The following is a 7,408-nucleotide window of genomic DNA, read 5'->3' as shown; positions in this document are numbered from 1 at the left end:
ATAGATAGATATGCAGTCTGTCTTTACAAACACTTGTGAAAGAATGGGTCGTTCTAACACAAACCTCCCAACTTTGAAGTATAGCAAAGAGGAACATGTGATGAGGCAATTTTTTTACGCTTCTAACCCAGCCCATACACACCTAGTTTAGAACCACACATTATTATGCTCCCATAGTGCCTCCCGCGGTATAATTCCACCATAGTGCCTCCCACGGTATAATGCTCCCATAGTGCCTCCCACGGTATAATGCCCCCATAGTGCCTCCCACGGTATAATTCCCCCATAGTGCCTCCCACGGTATAATGCCTCCATAGTGCCTCCCACGGTATAATGCCTCCATAGTGCCTCCCACGGTATAATGCCTCCATAGTGCCTCCCACGGTATAATGCCTCCATAGTGCCTCCCACGGCATAATGCCCCCATAGTGCCTCCCACGGTATAATTCCCCCATAGTGCCTCCCCCGGTATAATGCCCCCATAGTGCCTCCCACGGTATAATTCCCCCATAGTGCCTCCCCACAGTAAACGCCCCAATTGAGCCCCCACACACTATAATGCCCCATAGTGCCCCACACAGTATAATATCACCATTGCTGCCCCACACAGTATAATGCCCCATAGTGCCCCAAAGAGTATAATGCCCTCAGTGCCCATTATACAGTATAATGCACCCATAGTGCTTATCACACATATAATAGTCCTATAGTGCCTCCCACACACAGTATAATGCCCTATAGTGCCCTCCACAAAGTTTAATGCACCCACAGCTGCACTCTACATTCAGTATAATGCCCTAAGACAGTATAATGCCTCTACAGCTGCCCCCACATAGTATAATGCCCCCATAGTGCCCCCACACAGTTTATGCCCTATAGTGCCCCCACATAGTTTTATGCCCTATAGTGCCCACCACACAGTTTAATGCCCCCATGGCTGACTCCAATATCCAGTATAATGCCCCCATAGATATAATAAATACTCACCTATCCCCGTTGCCTCTGGTCTGAGCAGTGTGTGGTTTAACACAGACAGGCGCGATGATGTCACTGCAACGCGCGAGTCTGCGCCGAGCTGCTCGCGGCTGGCTTTGCCTAGTGAATAGCGGAACAGGGAGCTGACGGCTCCCTGCTCCTCCAAAGATTCAAATGTATCTGCATCCTCAGGGTATGTGCACATGGTAACTGCAATTACGTCTGAAATTACGGAGCTGGTTTCAGGAGAAAACAGCTCCTGAATTTCAGACGTAATTGCATGTACTCGCGTTTTGCGGGGCGTCTTTTACGGACGTAATTTTGAGCTGTTCTTTATTGGAGTCAATGAAAAACGGCTCCAATTACGTCCCAAGAAGTGTCCTGCACTACTTTTGACGAGGCTGTATTTTTACGCGCCGTCTTTTGACAGCGACGCGTAAAATGGCAGGTCATCGGCACAGTACATCGTAAAGCCCATTGAAAGTAATGGGCAGATGTTTGCCGACGTATTGGAGCCGTTTTTTCAGACGTAATTCGAGGCGTAAAACGCCTCCATTACGTCTGAAAATAGGTCGTGTGAACCCAGCCTAAGGACGCAGATACAGTTTAAACCAGGACTTGCCACCGGCAAAACCGGAATCCAGGAATCCAGGACTGTCCCGCTGGATCGGGGACGGTTGGGAGGTATGTTCCAAAAAACTCACTGAACTCGAGAATGGTACTGTAATAGGATTTTTTCCCTCCTAGATATTCCATGATAAAGTGCATTTAGGAACCGCAGCAATTTAACCACGAAGTCTTAGACCACGTAAAGTTACAGAGTGGGTTCGCCAAGTGCTAAGGCGCACAGTGCATAAAGGTCGCCAATGCTCTACTGACTTAATAATTAGTAATTACTGTATAGTGTGCGCCGGTTTAAAAGTTGATTTAATAGATTTTGCTGCATCTAAAAAAAACATACAAGGGAATGTTTGGAAATATTGTCAGGTCATGTATTCCCACATGGTGGCAGTTCAAGGGGTTGAAACTACCTGACAGGTGTCACAATCTGTGGGTTTGTGGACCCACTGGGCCGTAGCGGGATAGCAGCTGGCCAAGCAGCGTACCACGACAAAGTCTATAATCCGAGCACAAGAGTACCTGTGGTAGTTCAGACAGTTATAATCGCTAGGCTCAGATGGGACCTTGGCAGCAGACACCAGGCGCAGTGTAACACAGCAGGCTGAGCGCAAGCAGCACACGACTCCAACTATTCAAGGACACGAAACCAGGTATAGCACGGGATACAGGATACGGGTAGCAGGGCACAGGAACACTGGGAACAGGAAAAAAACGAAGGGACCAATTGCAAGACTAACACGGGTAAACACAACAACGCTCAGGCAATGAGTGAAAGGGCAGTGCGCACCTTACGGGAGCAAGTACAGTGATGCGGAAGTGAGTGCCGGCATCTCTCAAGAGGGAGATGCCGCCCAGCACTCACTCGTCCATGGCCGCGGCCGTCAGGGGGTAAGTTAGAATGACGGTCCACGGCTGTGGTCGTTACAATAGGTTCCCATTAAATATATAATGAATTGAAAACAATTCCATCTGCCCTGCAATTTTGTATTATAAATATATCCTATAGAATTACAGCACCAGAACCAAGCTTATATATATATATATATATATATATATATATACACACAACACCAGAACAAATCTCAGTACATAAATATAGCACCAGAACCAAACTCAGTACATATATACAACATCAGAACCAAGCTCAGTACATATATACAACACCAGAACAAAGCTCAGTACATATATACAGCACCAGAACAAAGCTCAGTACATATATACAACACCAGAACAAAACTCAGTACATATATACAACATCAGAACCAAGCTCAGTACATATATACAACACCAGAACAAAGCTCAGTACATATATATATATATATATATATATACACACACAACACCAGAACAAATCTCAGTACATAAATATAGCACCAGAACCAAACTCAGTACATATATACAACATCAGAACCAAGCTCAGTACATATATACAACACCAGAACAAAGCTCAGTACATATATACAGCACCAGAACTGTCACGATCCGTGGGTATGTGAACCCACTAGGCCGCACAGCCGTAGTGGAGTAGCAGTTGGCCAAACAACAGTCCTAGTACAATAGTACCTTTAATAGTCCAGACAGTAATGGAGGCTCAGCACAGATGAACTTGTAGACACCAGACGTGGTGTATATCAGCAGGCGTGACTGGTGGCACAACACAACTCCAACAGCTTACGGCACAGGAACAGATAAAGCACAGGATACAGGTAGAAGGGCACGGGAACAACGGGAACAGGATAAAACCAAGGGACCATTTGCTAAGACTAACATGGGTAAACACAACAACACTCAGGCAATGAGTGAAAGGACAGAGCCCTTTTTATAGTCAAGGGTGATCATGGGTTAATTACAGATCTACTCGCGCGCGCGCACACTACGGGAACCAGTTCAGCGATGCGCAAGTGAGTGCCGGCGTCTCACAGGAGGGAGACGCTGCCCGGCACTCACTCGTCCATGGCCACGGCCGTCGGGAGGCATGTAAGAACAACGGTCCGTGGCTGTGGACGTTACAAGAACCAAGTTCAGTACCTAAATACAGCACTTGAACAAAGCTCAGTACATATATACAACATCAGAACCAAGCTCAGAACATAAATACAGCACCAGGACCAAGCTCAGTACATATGTACAGCACCAGAACAAAGCTCAGTACATATGTACAGCACCAGAACAAAGCTCAGTACATATATACAGCACCAGAACAAAGCTCAGTACATAAATACAGCACCATAACAAAACTCGGTACATATATACAACATCAGAACCAAGCTCAGTACATATATATAGCACCAGAACAAACCTCAGTACATAAATACAACACCAGAACAGAACTCAGTACATATATATATATATATATATATATATATATATATATATATATATATATATATAGTATCAGCACCCAGCATGGCCCGAACAATGGTAATGATATGCTGGGAGTTTCTGTTTCGCAAAAAAAATCATACCACCCATCATCTCGCTGCAGATCACACAGTGACAACAGTACTGATTAGAGGAAGAATAAACATTTACATTGAGTGACTCACAGGTAACGACTTCTCAGATTCTAGACGTTCCTTTTCTCTTTTATTCTCCAACCAGACCAGTCCTCTATGATGACTTCTTCCAGCCACGGTCCATTTCTGCAGTTTGCCACTCAGAGATGTCTTCAGATTCTCACTTTTCAAACATTTCTGCACCTATAAACGAAGATAAAATTCTCATGGTGCCACACACTATGCTCCTAAATATAACAGCACCATACACTGTGACACACACACACACACACACACACACACACACACACACACACACACACACACACACTGGGGGACACAGCAGGTTTGATATGTATGAATACAATGCCTGACGGCAGTATATACTGACACAAATACAAAAATAGATATATATCCCAAATATTACAGTACAAAAAAGAAGAGTAGGATTTAGGCTATACACATGTATATAGTAATACCACAAAATTAATCATCACTCACAAATGTGCAAATTTTTAGGCAGGTCACTAAATGATAGATTATGCACAATTAGTGCCAAATTTCCCACACATTGGTGATAGGTCCAAATAATGTACGTACTAACTATCATTTGAAACTCCTTACTATATAAGGCTTCTTTCACACTAGCATTAGTATACGTTTACCTGTCTTCCGTCAGAGGAAGAGCGGATCAAAACATTAAACGGAAAGCAACGTTTCCGTTAGAGTTACCATTGATTTCAATGGTAATTCTTTTGTTTCAGTTGCATTTAGTTTGTCTCCATTCGCTAGGTTTCTGGATTTTTTGCACGGAAACAAAAGTTCTGGAGACTGCACTTTTGCTTCCGTCAAAAAAACACGAAAACCTAGCGAACGGAGACGTACGGAAAGCAACTGTAACAAAATAATTACCATTGAAATTAATGGTAATTCTAACGGAACAGTTGTTTTCCGTTTAATGTTTTGATCCACTGGGGTGGCCGCAGGCTGGTAATATCAGGAGAGGAAAGGCCAGATACAGCCCTTCCCACCCTGGTAATGCTAGGCTGCTGCTGCTTTATTGTATCTGGCTGGTTATGAAAAATAGGGGGGACCCCACGTCATTTAAAAAAAAAATAAAAAATAATTGGAAAGAACGATGTCGGGTCCCCCCCAATTTTCATAACCAACCAGATACAACACAGCAGCAGCAAGCAGCATTACCAGGGTGGTAGGGGCCACTGTTTTTGGCCTTCCCCAGCCTACTACTACCAGCCTGCGGCCGCCCCGGTGCCTGCCCGTCACTACAGATGGTCAGGTACTGGATCGTACCCGGCTCTTCCCAGCACCCCTGGTGGCGGTGGGTACCGGGGTAATAAAGGGGGTTAGTGTTAGCCTCTGCACCTGCTAACATTAAGCCCTGCCTTAGCAATGGATACTGTCAATCAGCCGGCGGCCATTACTAAGGCGCTAGTAATATAGTTTAAAAAAAACCACAAAGACATAGAAAAAATATTTTATTGAAATAAAAAAAAAAACCCACACAACCCTCATTAACCATTTTATTGATAATAAAAAAAAAGCCGTCATCGAAGTAGTCCTGGAATCCGCCGTAGTCCAACGACCGAACCTGTAAGAAAAGACACCAAAAAAACGATTAGTAACACATGTGTTAGGCTTAGATACAGGGCCCATGTGTGATACTGTCTGTGGGACCCTGTATCTAAGCCTACCACAACGTAGGCTTAGATACAGGGTCCAGCAGACAGTAATCTTATACAGTATAAGATTACTGTGTGCTGGGGCCCTGTATCTAAACCTACAGTGTGGTAGGCTTATATACAGGGCCCAGCAGACAGGATCACGCATGGGCCATGTATCTAAGCCTACCATGTGATTGGCTTAGATACAGGGCCCAGCAGACAGGATCACGCATGGGCCATGTATCTAAGCCTACCATGTGATTGGCTTAGATACAGGGCCCAGCAGACAGGATCACACAATCTGTGATCCTCTCTCATGGGCCCCCTAAGCCTACTACATCGTAGGCTTAGGGGTTGTGCAGTCCCTAAACATTGATGGCCTATCCACAGGATAGGCCATCAATAGCTGATGTGTCTCCCGGGACCCGCAAATCAGCTGTTTTGAAGGGGCCGCAGCACTCGTACGAGAGCTGCTTCCCCTTCATTTCACTACTCGCTCACACTGTGAATCGCCGACACCGATTCACAGTGTGACCGGAATGAAGTGACCGGAATGAAGGGGAGCAGCTCTCGTACGAGTGCTGCGGCCCCTTCAAAACAGCTGATTGGCGAGTCCCGGCAGTCGGACACCGCCAGTCAGGGCTAATCTTACCTTCCTCTTCAGCCGCGGCGGTAGTTCTGTCGTCTAGATGCTGTGCGCGGCGCATAGCGCTGTGACGTCATGCGCTGCGCACAGCGATTGACGTCAGGACCTCCGCTGCGATCCGGAACCAGGAAGGTAAGTACAGTCTGTTACTATAGTAACAGGGGCCCGCGGCCCGAGTTACTATAGTAACTTTTTATTGATGTGGTGCGGGGGGCTGTGGGCCCCCTGGCTTCGGGGGCCCGGTCGCAATTGCGACCGCTGTGACCCCTATAGCTACGCCAGTGACTAATACATACATTACACACTACACATACACTATACACATACGGTATATACATACAATACACACATACAGTACATATATTACACTCTACACATAGACTATACACTACAATACATACATTACACGCTATACATACACATACCGTACATACATTACACACTACACTATACACATACAGTACATACAATACACACATACATTACATGCTACACATTCACTACAATACATACATTACATACTACACTTACACTATAATACATACATTACACACTACACATATAGTACATACATACATATACACTATACACATACAGTACATACATACACTTACCATTTGTGTAGGCTGCTGCCTATATGGATCTTCTCTTGCTGTGATGGGAGACTCCAGAGATAACCAATAGCAAGCGTTGGTGAGTCCATCATGGCAGGATTTCCCTTCAGTTGCAGAGCAGAAACCCTGCTCGCCTCCCTCTCCATCCTGACACTGAGAAGGATCGTATTATAATGGTGACAGGAGAGTGGAGAGCAGGGGGGTCAGGGGGGGTTATTAAGGTGGCAGAGGAGAAATGTGATGTTCTTAAGTAGGCAGTACATCTTGCAGCTGCTAAGCGGAGGGACCCTCGGCCAGTGGCACTGTAATGCCGCCCCCTCTGAGACTCTACAGGATGCCGCCTCAGGCCATAGGTTCAACTCACCTCATGGTAGA

Source organism: Rhinoderma darwinii, chromosome 3 (assembly GCF_050947455.1).
Source record: "Rhinoderma darwinii isolate aRhiDar2 chromosome 3, aRhiDar2.hap1, whole genome shotgun sequence".
Taxonomy (NCBI): domain Eukaryota; kingdom Metazoa; phylum Chordata; class Amphibia; order Anura; family Rhinodermatidae; genus Rhinoderma; species Rhinoderma darwinii.
Note: the sequence above shows the minus strand (reverse complement) of the source record.